This window comes from Artibeus jamaicensis, unplaced genomic scaffold, assembly GCF_021234435.1.
Source record: "Artibeus jamaicensis isolate MK-2021 breed Jamaican fruit bat unplaced genomic scaffold, CSHL_Jam_final contig_233, whole genome shotgun sequence".
Classification (NCBI taxonomy): Eukaryota; Metazoa; Chordata; class Mammalia; order Chiroptera; family Phyllostomidae; genus Artibeus; species Artibeus jamaicensis.
Genome location: NW_026521486.1, coordinates 39,194,465 through 39,208,592, shown reverse-complemented (window position 1 = coordinate 39,208,592; position 14,128 = coordinate 39,194,465). Strand labels below are relative to the sequence as shown.

General features: G+C 43.8%; 1 protein-coding gene and 1 pseudogene across 2 annotated transcripts in view; one reads left to right on the top strand and one right to left on the bottom strand.

The window, feature by feature from the left end:
- FGD4 (FYVE, RhoGEF and PH domain containing 4) overlaps positions 1–14,128 on the bottom strand; it is a 217,521-nt gene that overhangs the window by 182,584 nt on the left and 20,809 nt on the right. The gene's annotated exons all lie outside the window — the stretch shown is intronic.
- Positions 3,221–4,230, top strand: LOC119045129 (proteasome maturation protein-like; annotated as a pseudogene).

Below are 14,128 nucleotides of genomic sequence, written 5' to 3'. Positions count from 1 at the left end.
CCTTTCTTGAAATAACAAAGCATTGCTTATCTAAATGTTGCTTGTCTTCATCCATGTTCAATATTAAAGTGGCTGCAAAAAGTCACCAATTTTATGGTTTTTTTACATATACCCTGATATGACAGCTGTCACAATACAGTCTAACAAGATTGTTTTGAATGAAGTTAAAGAAAACTAAGCACTACTGGAACCATCGTATGGTTCTAGTAATAACAATGTAAAAATGTAACAAACTTTTTGATCAACCTAGCATGTGGTTTGTATGGTACTTGGTGTATGGCTGCCCCTGCTGACAAGTAATATTATACATCCTTCCACGTACAAGATGCTCCATACAGACCTTGCAGAATCTTGAAAAGCCCTGAGATCCAAAGAGCCCTGGAGCACCACACAGGAAGACCCACTGAAAAGTCCTGAAGAAGAATTCGCCAAAAGACCTGAGAACCGTGTTGAAGCTACACCCGTATTCAAAGACCACGTGTCGGGACACTGTTCCTCACCAGACGGAGAACCACTGGCTCTGGGTGGGTAAAGCAGCAGCAGCTCTAGAAACCAAATCAGATGAGAAGGGGGTTCCAGTCAAGAAGCCTGTGGCAGAGGAGGAAGGAAAGAAGGCTGTTGGCCTTACAAAGCAGAAGCAGCCCATGGTGGGGGAAAAAAGGCCATAGCTTCCAAGAACCCAGCAGCTGAGACCAATCCTGCAGACAAGAAACCTGCCACAGAAGAAAAGAAGCCTGAAACACATACTTAAATTTGTTTATTCCACAAAGGTCAAATCACTTTAGACAGCTAAATTTGTTCTGTTTTTATTTATTTATTTATTTTTAGAGATAGGGGAAGGGAGGGAGAAAGAGAGGGAGAGAAACACTGATTTGCCAGAGAGAATCATCCATCAGTTGCCTCCTGCACAACCCCTACCAGAGACCTGGCCCACAACCTGGGCGTGTGCCCCAACTGCAGAAGGAACCAGCGACCCTTTGGTTCGCAGACCTGTGCTCAGTCTACAAAGCTACACCAGCCAGGCTATTTAGTGTACTCTACCATAAAGCGTTAAATCGCTTTTGGCTGTTAAGAGTCACACAGTTTCGTAGGACAACAATGGACTACAATGAACTGATTCACCAACCGTGTGCATGGTTGAAGCACTCTACTTTTTGCTTCAGGATCCCAATCACCAAAGAACAGTAAATCTACCCAGTCCAGCCAGCTGTACTGTTTTGCAGTGTGGCTGCACCTCACAAACGGATACACCTACTCTCATATTAGTAACTTCCTCAGCAGCTTCCCACTGTTGATTCTCCAAATTCCATTCTTAGACAACTGAATGTATTTACTTGCTTTTGGACGTTATCAGCCCACCCAACTTGTGCAACAGCAGTCTCCAGATTCAGAACAAAAAGAGGTGTGAACAGTGTCTGACACGTATTAAGACTCAGAATTCCACAAGAAGCTCCATGCACCAGGCACAGATATAAACCCCTTTCCTATGAAACTGCTACCCAAATCACTAAAAAAAAAAAAGTAGCGAATACAGTGACTTCCCAGAAGTGTTATGTCAGGACAGACTTAAAAATAGAAAATGTGAAGAAGAAATAATTATCAGAACATTAAAGTTAATGTGATTTTCAATCAATTAGAACTTTGGGGACCATTCAACAGGCATTCAGAGTGCCCACATTTACACAGCTTCCTCCAAAATACATAAGCGCACAAAAGAAAGAATGTTCAGGAAACTCAATTTTGCAGCAAACTGGCTTGTTTGCGAAGAAGGAATGTTGTTCGGGGGAGATGAGAAACCCGGTTACTGTTATCTCTGTATCAGCACGACGTAAACAATGACTGGTTCCTCGTGCTTAGCCGCCAGAAAAACACAAGACCAGACGTCTTTCTAAGCAATAACACAGATACCAGAAAGAAACTAAAACACCAGTGGTAATGTCTTTATAGAATTTTAAAATCAGAGAATCACAAATTTGTGTGATATTCTAATTTACACTGTAATCCATGGTAATGAGAATTATGGGTAGATATGTAGGATTTTTAAGCCAGTTCTAACATCTTTGCATTTTATGCTACTATACAAACAGCTTCACTACCTGTTTATGCCTAAAATATATCATCATATATAACATTTATATAATAACATCACAAGCTGTCCAGTAATAATGAATATAAATATTGACACAAGAATCAAAATGCTACTGTGTAGATGAGGACAAAACAGAAAAAAACATACATAATTAGATGGGGGGGTGGAAAGTCTAACAAAAAAAAAAGTAATTTAAGATTAAGGGAGTACAGAAAAGATATCAGTTCTCCCTTCACAAAGCTTTACCCACAGTATAAGAAAATTAAACTAGTCCTCTCATACCCACCACGGTTTAAACCTAGAACCACGCTCGCCCTGAGTCTGAGGATGTCCACATGCGGGTCAGCCTGGCACTGCCGGTATCGCAGCCCAAGCAGCGTGAGGACATCTGCATGGAGGGAGTGATGGCGGCAGCAGTGGGAAATTAGTTATGCACAGCAGGACTGACCAAGTAATGAATATATTAAGGATAATAGGAGCCAGGTTTCTTGCTTTTAGGAAAGGAAGCTGCCGATATGGCAAAGGCAAAAACCGGAATGAATGTGGTGGTATCACATTAGGATTGGCTATGGCCAACTCACGACTTTTAGGTAGACAGACAAGTGTAAATGTGTGTATGTACATATGTATGTATGTAAGTGCATGTATTCCCTAGCTGAGAAGACGTGGGAACAGTAACACCACAATAGCCATCGTAATATCTAGCACCCAGGTCTTAGTTTCTAAGTACCATTCTCTGGGTTCCGTGGAGAAATGGCTGATTCAGGACTGGAGCAGGAAAGAACAAGGTGACCCTAGAGCACAGGTGGCAAACACAAAGACCTGGGCTGAACCCAGGGCTCCACCTTATTTTATCCGGCCCAGGACCTTGTTTCTACCTGGCAGCAGCACCGAGCTCCCACTTAACAGTTAGGAAGTAGTTACATTTGTACAGTCCTAAAATTATTTCAGCCCTTTGAAGGCAACTGCAAGGCTGATGTGGCCCCCAGTGAAAATGAGTTTGACACCCCTGCCCTTAGAACATGTGGTGCCAGTCAGAAGTGCTCAAAGAATTATGGGGGGAGACAAAGTTAGAGGTCACGCGCTAGCTGACGGTAACAGGCCAAGAGGCTGTTGCGGAGGGAGATGAAGATGAATTCCAGAGGACGGAGATCTCAGCCGAAGGGCAGTATTCCAGCGACTGAACTTTCAGCAAGTGGGCCTTTTGAATGTCATGATCTTCCTCGAAAAGCTTTTTTTGTGCAAAAAATAAACTTTTGCTCAGTCATTCTCTTGACTTATCAGAAAGAAAAAATCTCCAGCTTGACCTGGCTGGTGCAGCTCAGTTGGTCGTAGCACCATCCTATAAACTAAAAGGTCACAGTTCTATCCCCGGTCAGACACAGGACTAGGTTGTGGGTTTGGTCCCTGGTCTGGGAAGCATGCAAGAGGCAACCTACTGATGTTTCTCACATCAACGTTTCTCTCCCTCTATTTCTCCTTTCTTTCTCCTCTAAAATCAATAAGCATGTCACCAGATGAGGTTAAAACAAAGCCACCTCAACCAAGATGAAATGAGTTTTTTCACATTGAGAAACATCCAGAATCTGTTTGCTCCACTAATTGCAGATGGAAGTCTAGGCAGTGCAACAGGGTGAGCGCCTTTCATTTCTGCAAAGCTCAGACTTCGCATTGGATATTTGAGGGGTAATGATGAGACTACTGGATTTGAAGAGTTTTTTTTTAAAGATGGGATGTCAGCTTTATTTTTTTAAGGTTTTATTTATTTATTTTTAGAGAGAGGCAACGGGAAAGAGAGGGAGAGGGAGAGAAATACCAATGTATGGTTGCCTCTTGCGCGCCCCTATTAGGGGCCTAGCCTGCAACCCAGGCATGTGCCCTTTGGTTCGGGAATCAAGCTGGCGACCCTTTGGTTCACAGCCCGTGCTCAGTCCCCTGAGCTACACACCTGCCAGGGCTGAAGATATTCTTAATGACCTGTCACACAGTGAACTAATGAAAAACCATGTTTGATGGTGAAATATAAACTTGGTTTACTGGGATACCATGTGCTGTTCATGGACATGGAGGGCCTGCATCTTGTTTACAGTTGTCTGTTTACTATGGCTGTATGCGCGCAACCTGAAAGAACTGATGCGTGAAAATCGTTGCCTAAAAAGGTCTGGTCATTTGAAGTTTGTGGGTCTTTGGTTTATGGCCATGTGACAGCTGAAAGGGCTGAAGATGACTTGAAAACTCCTGGTTTATATTTAAACGATAGCCTTTTATGTTTTTTAAATGTTGCTAATGAATATTATAAAACTGACAACAGGTTTTCAATTCAATCTACTTTCTAAGTATTCCATAAATTGAATTTTTAATAGCAATTTCCGGTATTTGAGTCTGCAGTCTTCATAGGAGCCTCTTTCAGAGGAAACATCTGCAATTGATTTCAGTGGCAACACTTCAAATTAAGTACAAAATCAGATATTTATATTTCACCTTGTTTCAGTGTGAGCCATTAGTACTCATGAGAATAATATTTATTTTACTGAAGATACTCTGAAAGTACAGCTATTCTTAGATTCTTTCACGTTGAAGTGTTTAAGTTCAGAGCTTTTAATTTTAGTCTTGTCTTTAAAGTGAAAACATAAATAAAGCAACCAGCAGATGTCAACTACAAAAAGAAAGAATTATGGGAACTTGTCAGAAGATAACAGAAGCCAACTTGAACGGAAAGTAACAGATTATAATTTGTTAGTAAATGATGACTACACACTGCTATAAATGATAAAGTTTAATGAGAAATGAGATGCACTTCCTCACAAAATACTACTTAACTACAAAAAAAGAAAAAATATGTATTTAGTTGTAGAGAGAGAAGAAGGGAGTGAGAAAGAGAGGGAGAGAAACATCGACTTGTGAGAGAAACATTGCACGGAACCCCGACCAGAAGGTGCTGCAACCCAGACACGTGCCCAGACCAGAAATCGAACCAGTGACCTTTTGCTTTGGGTGACAACGCCCAACCAACTGAGCCATACCAGTCAGGGCCAAAGAAAGAAATTTTACAGTAGAACAAGCATGGTAGAAACCACCTGAGCCAAGTGATTGACATGAACGGTATCAGCACTGGGACAAAGACAAGTCATGAGTCACCTCAGAATTGATAAAATCCAATCAGAAGAACACAGCATCTGTTTTGTGATGTCGCTGCCAAAGATGCCTATCCTAAACCTCGTCATTGAGGAAACCTCAGACCAACCAAATGAAGGGCTTTCTACAACAGCTGGCCTTTCATCTTTAGAAGAGTCCAGGTCAGGGATGTCAAGGAAAGGCTAGGATCTGTTCCAGACTGTGGGATACTACGTAAGTAGAACGACTAAGAGCAATGCTGGGTCTAGATGCTTTGTGTGCCCAGGATGTTGCCATGTGTCAGGCAAGCGGCAACTGTCCAGGACTTTAAAGGGTAGAGCAGGGATCGGGTCATGTATGCGAGGCCCCACTGGGACTGCAGGGTAGTTCTGAGTTCAGGATGGAGTCCATTCTGTACGCCCAGGGCAAGGCTCTCTTCTAGGACAACGCCAGTGAGTTCAACCTCAGCGCTCTCAAACCTTTAGCAATTAAGGATTTTTCTTTGAAGCCCAAGTAGAATCACATTTGAAACCAGAAGACTGTCTCTGAACTGCGCATTGTATTATAGCCAGACCCAAGAACAGTGCAGATCGCTGATCTGAACACAATGAAAGGTAAAATGTGCTTCGACGTCAGAAAAGCCGGCACTCTGCATAGATTTATGCCTGGTTCTGTGTCTGCATTCAGAACCTGGAGGGGGAGGATGAGCCATAGCGGCTGCCGAGCATGGGACTGTTTCACCCACCACCCACTGGAGGCAGGTGCTGTTTCCGATGGGTGAGCCTGTCCTCCTCCACACAGGGCACACGGTCTGGGCTCAACTGTGCAACAGAGAAACCCAATGTGGAGGAGGCATGTGTCTGTCACTCGAGCTGTCCTGTCACTTCCAGACTAGACCCCACATTGCAGTGTTAGAAGAACAGTCTTCCTGATCTGAAGAAAGCAGTTAAAGTTCTGTCTCAGAAGCAGTGTGAGCTTATTGATGGAAAACACAAAGGAGTGAAGGAAGTCACACCCAGATGTGAACACTTGTTCTTCCAAAAGCCTGTGAATGTTCACTCTGCCTGGCAGGCAGTGACACTCTCCTCTGAGAGCTTCTGTGGAGAGCAGGACCAATAAAATGGCTTTGGTCTAATCAAGGTAGCATCAAGTATATGAAACAAAGTGGACTCACTCAAATCAACCAAAATGACGCGTTGGTTCAAGACGGTAACTAACTAAGTCAGAACAGACACATCTGCAAAGAGACTGATCTGTCCATGTGGTCAGAGCAGACATGTGTGGCAGAGACATACTTAAGATATCTGCACATATGGTCAGAGCAACCATGTCTGCAGCGTGGGACCACCCACAGACAGGCTCCTGGGGAAATCCCACACTTGCCATCAGGGATGCCAAAATATTTATCAAAAGACCCAAAAGGGTAGAGTACACCACTTGCAAGGTATAACTGAGGCAGGTTGCAGACCACTGTGGAGACAGCCGAGCTCCACGTACCGCAGTGCTACTCCATGCCCCGCTGATCTTCCTTGCCACCCAAGCCTCTGCTCTGCTGGACTGAGGACTTCACCTGCGCTGCTGCCCACCTAGCTCCAGAGGTGCTTCCTTGCGATGCCGTCTCCCAGACCTGCAGACTGAGACCCTGGGACTCGGGTTCATTATCCCACATTGACTGCCGTGTCAGTGTTATAACTCTTAGATTGTGAGAGTGTGAGTAGGATATTAACGTATGTTGATGTTCTACTTTGAGTGAACCTGCATTCGATAAAACCTGAGTCAACAGCATAGTTGCTGTGTGTGACTCTTGTCTATTCTTTGGTGCTGGGCTGCTCATCAAGCCGAAGAGTTGCCCGGCTGACTTGGAGGAAAAACTGTCTCATGAACGTACGCTTATGACAACTTCACAGACAAACATGCTTGGGCTGCCCTCGCACTGTCACTGCCCTTGTCTGTCCTCTAGAAATAGTCTGTTTCCGGGTGTCCGCCCATGATGTTCACACAGTGCTCCGCACTCATAGGACACACCTGTCAGCATTGCACTCCTGTGAAAGTGACTGTTCATGCATCGGGTGTTAATGGTGTCCTTCCTACCCTGGTTCATCCACTCGACATGCACAGTGTGGGGCTGTACCTAGCCGTGCGGCACCTGCAGGTGGCAATGCATGCACTGGGGCTCTGCAGGAGACAGCACAGCTGTAGAGGTGTCTTCCAAATAAATCGTGGGCTGGCGCATAATACATCTCAACACATACGTTATTTTTTTTTAAAGCACTAAATAGTCAGAAAGATGGTGCATCAGGTAGTCAACTTACTATCAACTCAAGCAGGGGAAAAAGATTGTATGTACTATATTTGCAAATTTTTTGTGGGCTTGATTTTTTTTTAATTAAAAAGGTATAGAAACGTATACACAGTGTAGTCACCCCAAGCAATTACCTGACTTGGATTTCTGTACCTCTGTTTCTCAGCCTGCTTCCCAAGAGTATTATGAAGATTTAATTGCATATAAATACAGTGCTTAGTATACTTACTGAAAGAAACTCTATTTAATACAAAAGATATTAATTTCCACCCCTATTTTAGAAGTATTGTGCCTCAGGAGACGTCCTCTGGCTTTGGGTGTCCCCAGTTTTCTTCTGCACCTCTCCACACATCTCCCCTAATTCAGCCCATAGGAAGTGGGAGGCTGCTCCCATGTCCCCAGCATCCCACCCCTCCCTGCCCTTCCGTTCTGTTCCTTCATTTACTTCCTTTCCTTTCCCCTTACTCAAACCACATTCAACTTCAAACACCCTGTGTTTAAATTTTGAGCCCATAAGACTCTTCTCTGCTCAGAATGGTGGGCTCCCTTACTTATATTCCCATTGTCCCTTCCACTCGCCTTCATCATAATACCTCTAACATCATATAGCAAGCACGATGATCTGCTTCTATTCATACCTCTTCTGATGATGACCTTGATGGTACGAACCTGAATTCATCTTAGCCACCCTCGTACTTAAATCAGAGCCTGGCACCCAGCAGGAGCTCAATAAATGAGTTCTGAGTGAATGAATTAACCAAAAAGAATAAGCAACTGATGGCACAAAAGGGACCAAGATTATCTGAAACTGTGGGGACAGGTCAGGCAGGCATTCACCTCCAAATGTGCTGAACTGTTCATTGTCTTTAGCTGTGTTCTTTCCCTCTTAAAGAGTGGTCAGTTGTTGGCTTTTGGTTTTTTAACACACACTCTCATAAAAACAAACCCTGAAAATACATACCTTCTGCTGTTCCTACCACCACAGGGGGGAAAAAAATAAATTTCTCTTCTACAGGGATTTCAACCAACCAACAAATATCTGATCACTGGCTAGGCATGAGGCACCACACTAACCTTCCAGGGTGAACAAATCAGACACAGTGGACGAGGGGGAGGGACAGCATCTTTGCTTGTGTGTTCCAGGCCTTGCCTATCAAGTATTTGACCAGGTCACACTTCTCCACGTAACGGGTAAAAAACAAAGCACATCATTCAGGGTAAGTGATTTGCCTTTTATCACTGAGCAAGTTAGTGGATGACTTGCCTTTTAACTACACATTTAACTCTTAGTATATGTCAGATGATCCCCCATATCTCAAATGGACAATCTCCTTGAATATATAACACAACAGTGTCAATACCATAATGGTGTTTCCTTATATCTCAAATCTAATACTTATATAAGGGAAGAACAATGAACTTTAACCCTGGGCAGGTGAAAGAATAACTTTAATAGCCTTTATGTGAATCATTCAACCACACCCAGAAACTATTCATTGAGAAATATAAATGGTAATTCTAAAATATGGAAGTTTAGTGAAGGAGAACCACAGTTTAAGAGACCAAGTTCTTCCTCTACTCAGTCAACACCTTAGGCACTTAAAAGATGTACGAGGGCCCTGGCTGGCGTAGCTCAGTGGATTGAGCACGGGCCTGTGAACCAGAGTATCGAGGTTCAATTCCCAGTCAGGGCACATGCCTGGGCTGCAGGCCAGCTCCCAGCAGGGGACGCACACGAGGCAACCATACACTGATATTTCTCTCCCACTCTTTCTCCTTCCCTTCCCCTCTCTCGAGAAATAAATAAGTAAAATATTTTTTTTAAAAAAAAGATGTACGAGGATTTTCTTTTCAACCCAGTGGCTTCCCCAGATGAAAAAATGGGTGACTACTTATAGGAAAGTAGCAATTTCACTGTACAAAAGAGTTGTAAAGGATCAATAATCTGGTTGGGCAAAGGGACTTATCTTAAGGTTGATTTTTTTTATTTTCAAATTTTCATATTCTCTTTTCATCTACATTGCACAATTCACACGGGGAGGTTTGGGGGTGGGTGGGAGGCTCACCCAGATTATGGAAAGGCCTTGGCTATCCCATAACCCTTTACTCAGAATATCTCCACAGACCAAGGTTGGCAGCCCACTAAATAAATTACTCCTCACGGGTATCAGCCTGTACTTCTCTCTCTGGGCAGGATAACCGTCCATCACAACCCACCTCTAAATCCCACCTTCGGGGCCCCAATCGGTGCCTTTTCTTCCATAGACTCTTCCTCCTTCCCCCTGAAGGTCTTTGGCACTCTAGACCCTCAGGAATGATCATTTCCCAGTTTGTATTGAGGCAGGAGAGCGAGAAGCTACGAAAATCCCTAGGCAAATGGAACAGGGAAACTGAGACAGACAGCTGAACAAACTTGCTGAGCAATTTACAGCCAGACACAGAAGGTCACCCTCCTAGAGATACTATCTAGGCCTTAGATGTATTCCAGCTCCAGGCCCAGAAAAGCAGCAAAACCAGGTGGGTGACGCCAGGACCAGCTGCAGTGACTAATGACTCCCTGCCCTGGCGCTGACCAATCAGTAGAGACCACGACCCTGAAAGAGCGCACCTGGAAAACAGAGGACTATTCCACAGAAACACCCCCCCTGGGGTCTCCTTTAAGATTCCAGCCTGCCAGAGAGACAAAACCCTCAAGACAAAGGGCCCACTGTGTGTGCTTTCCCTCTGGGGAGCACACTGTGCTTTTCCCTTCCCCCTGCTTCTTCCCCCAAAGACAGGCATTTCCTACCTTCTAAGGGTGTCTCATGAGACTTTCAACCAGGGAAGCAATGGGCAGCAGCAGCTGGTCCTGGGCTAACCCCCTAAACCTGTCCCCAAGGTCCCCTTTCTCTTCCCAGTGAGCTAAGGCAGCCCTGCCTAGGCCCTCCTGTAGCTTTTGTGTGAAGCCCTTCCTTGTTTCACTGTCCCCAGCTTTAATAAATGTATCATCACAGTCACCTGGACACATGTGGCGAAATCTTTCCTGCAGGAAGTCAAGAGCCCACACACTACCGGATGGCCCTAGGCAGACTGGCTCAGAGCCAGGTCCCCTGTACTGTAACAGTGTAACAGGTACTGATGCATCTCCACTGAGGGTGGAAGCATGTGTCACACTGGCCAGGCCAGAGGGTGCACATGAACAGCCATAGGCATGGTTGGTTTGGTCCACAAAACAAAGTCACATTTTTTTGTTAGCTGCAACCATTGAGACATTTTACATTAAATTCCAGTCTTTAAGCTTCTCTAAAAAAGCTGGAAGTTCCATAGAAAAGAGGTCCTTACAAGAGCTATTTTGAGTCTGTGTTTAACCAAGAAGTTTTAGACACTCGGAAGTAACACGTGTCTGAGTCACTACTCATAGTACGTAGCCCAACTCCCAGTGCCAACTTATGGCTCATTTTCATAATGATTGCTTATATCAGATGTGTAAATTCAGTCCCACATAATCAATGCATTAGGACCTATTGATGAAATGTAACAACTATATTTTCTAACTGCCATTTTCAGTACCCACAGAAACATTTTTTTTTCAACTACAGTTGACATGCAATATTATATTAGTTTCAGGGGTATAGCATAGTGGTTAGACATTTATGTAACTTACGAAGTACCTCCCCCTCCCCATAAGTCTGGCACCACGCACAGTTATTGCAGTATCAGTGATGTATTCCCCGTGCTGCACTTGACATCCCTGCAACTTCTGTGTAACTGCGAATTCGTACTTCTTAATCCCTCCACCTCTTTCACCCAGCCCCCCAGTGCCTCTTCCCTCTGGCAACCGCCAGTCTGTTCTCTGGGTCTGTGAGTCCAGAACAACAGATTCGATTCAACAATCCTGTCATGACTCGCTTCCTTCAGCCCGACCCACATAAAAAGCCATTGTGCTCGCAGCAAACCAGTGTGCAACCTAGTCATTCCTCAGCAATGGTCAAAGGGTGGGAATGATGACGGCCCAAGTCAAATTTCCTAAATTCCTATTTTACACCACAGAAATAGCAAAATAAAGCCAAAATATCTTGATATAGGCTTTACAAATACTACGCAGGTACAAACTTACTTTGAAAGAGCTATGTGATGAACATTGCATATGCTTTTAAAGGTGTTTTTTTTTTCCTTGTAAGGACTGAACAGACAGATTTGACTAAAGACTTTGCAAGACACCAACTTCTTTTCTGTAACAAATCTCAGTATGGCAAGTGCAGGCTTTCCTACCTTTTGAAGGACCTTTGGACTGTTTTCATACTTCATAAGCCTCGCGTGTTTTCAAGGCCAGTCTCCAAACACACAGAGACCTCTTCAGCTGGCAAATGTTGGGTCTGCTCCAGAACCTACTCCTAATGACCCTTCTCTTCTACCTCAGTTTGCTAATGAGCTTCTGTGAAAGATATTCCCGTAAGTCAACCATGTCTATTTATAGTATCAATCACTATTTCAAATACATGGTATGCAATTTGGGAGCAAGCATTTAAATGGTTACAAATTTAAGACAGAGTATCTTCTTAAAAGTTGACAAAAAATTGACGCTGAATTTGGAAGAAATGTGACCAATTTTCTGTTCCTCGCCTCAGGTCTTACCCAGCTAAAATTAAATACTTCTGAAGAGAGAAAATTCCTCTGACAAAAGTCTTTGCCTAACTTGGAATTCTATGGAACTGGACAGAAACAGTCCAACCCTGGCCAGGTAGCTCAGCTGGTTACAGCGTCATGGTCCGAACCCCAGTCAGAGCACATTCAAGAATCAACCAAGGGATGCATAAATAAGTGGAACAACAAACGGATCTCTCTCTCTCTCAAATCAATCAATAAAAAAACTTTGAGAAATAATACAAAGTTTTTCCATCTCAGAAATCAACCTGACCACTCTAAAAAGGTAAATTATGTTATCTGAATGACTGTATTTTGCCATGCGTAATATGCACTTTTTGCCCAAATTCTTGAGAGAAAAATAAGGATGTGGATATTGGACTTCTGCCAAGATGGAGGCGTAGGTGGAAGCACTGTGCCCTCTCGCACAACCAAGTTTAAAAACAACAAAGTTTTAGCAACAAAAACAGAGCCAAAACACAGAAAATTGAACTAACGGAAGTCTGACAACAATGAACTCTTCAGCCAAACCGGTAAGAGGGCAGAGCCAGCAGCAGAGCAGGGTCGGGCAGGAAAGATCCACCGGAACAACCCAGGCTTGCGACCCAGGTGCACCAGCAGCTGTGGGCAGATCCCAGGTGTGGAGTAACGGGTGGACCCAATGAGGGCTGACCACGGTCACACGTTTGCGCACAGATAAACCAGTGAAGGAGCGAGTGGTGAGACAGACTGTGCAGGCCCCAGTGGCAGGAAGCAGCAGAGGGAACTGCCATTGTCCCCACATACAGCGTCACAAACCAGTGACCTGGGTGGCCCCCCCACTGGTGAATATCTAAGGCTCTGCTCCTCATATCTAACAGGCACAAAGAGATCAAAACATGGCTCAAGAACAATTCAGAGCCCCAGAGCCGATAAATCTAAGTGATGAAGAAATAGCCAAACTTTCAGATGCACAGTTCAAAACACTGGTGATCAGGATGCTCAAAGAACTGGTTGATTTTAGTCACAAATTAGAGAAACATATGAAGGTTAAACTAACTGAAATAAATGGAAATGCACAGGAAACCAATAGTAATGGAAAGGAAACTGGGACTCAAATCAAAGGAGTGGACCAGGAAGAGGAAAAAAATGACCAAACAGAAAAGGATGAAGAAACAAGAATTCAAAAAAATGAGGACAGGCTTAGGAACCTTCAGGACATCTTTAAACGTTCCAATATCTGAATTATAGGAGTACCAGAAGGGGAAGAGAACAGCCACGAGTGGAAAACTTATTTGAACAAATAATAAAGGAGAATTTCCCCAAACTGGCAAAGGAAATAGACTTCCAGGAAATCCAGGAGGCACAGAGAGTCCCAAAGAAGTTGGACCCAAGAAGGAACACACCAAGGCACATCATCATTACATTAACCAAGATTAAAACGAAGGAGAGAATTCTAGAGCACCGAAAGATAAGGGAACAGTCACCTACAAAGGAGTTCCCATCAGACTGTCAGCAGATTTCTCAAAAGAGACCTTACAGGCAAGAAGGGGCTGGAAAGAAGTATTCCAAGTAAGGAAATCCAAAGACCTACATCCAAGATTGCTCTATCCAGCAAAGCTTTCATTTAGAATGGAAGGACAGATAAAGTGCTTCTCAGATAAGACCAAATTTAAGGAGTTCATCATCACCAAGCCCTTATTATATGAAATGTTAAAGGGCCTTACCTAAGAAAAAGAAGATAAAAAAGATGAACAGTGAAAGGACAGCAAACTCACAGTTATTAAGAACCACACCTAAAACAAAAGCAAACTAAGAGGACAGCTAGATCAGGAGCAGAACTATAGAAATGATCACATGGAGGGTTAGCAACAGGGGAGTGGGAGGAGAATGGGGGAGCAGGTGCAGAAAATAAGTAGCATAGACAGTAAGTAGAAAATACATAGGGGGAGGGCAAGAATAGTATGGGAAATATAGAATCTAAAGAACTTGTGACACATGGACATCAACTGAAGGGGGGA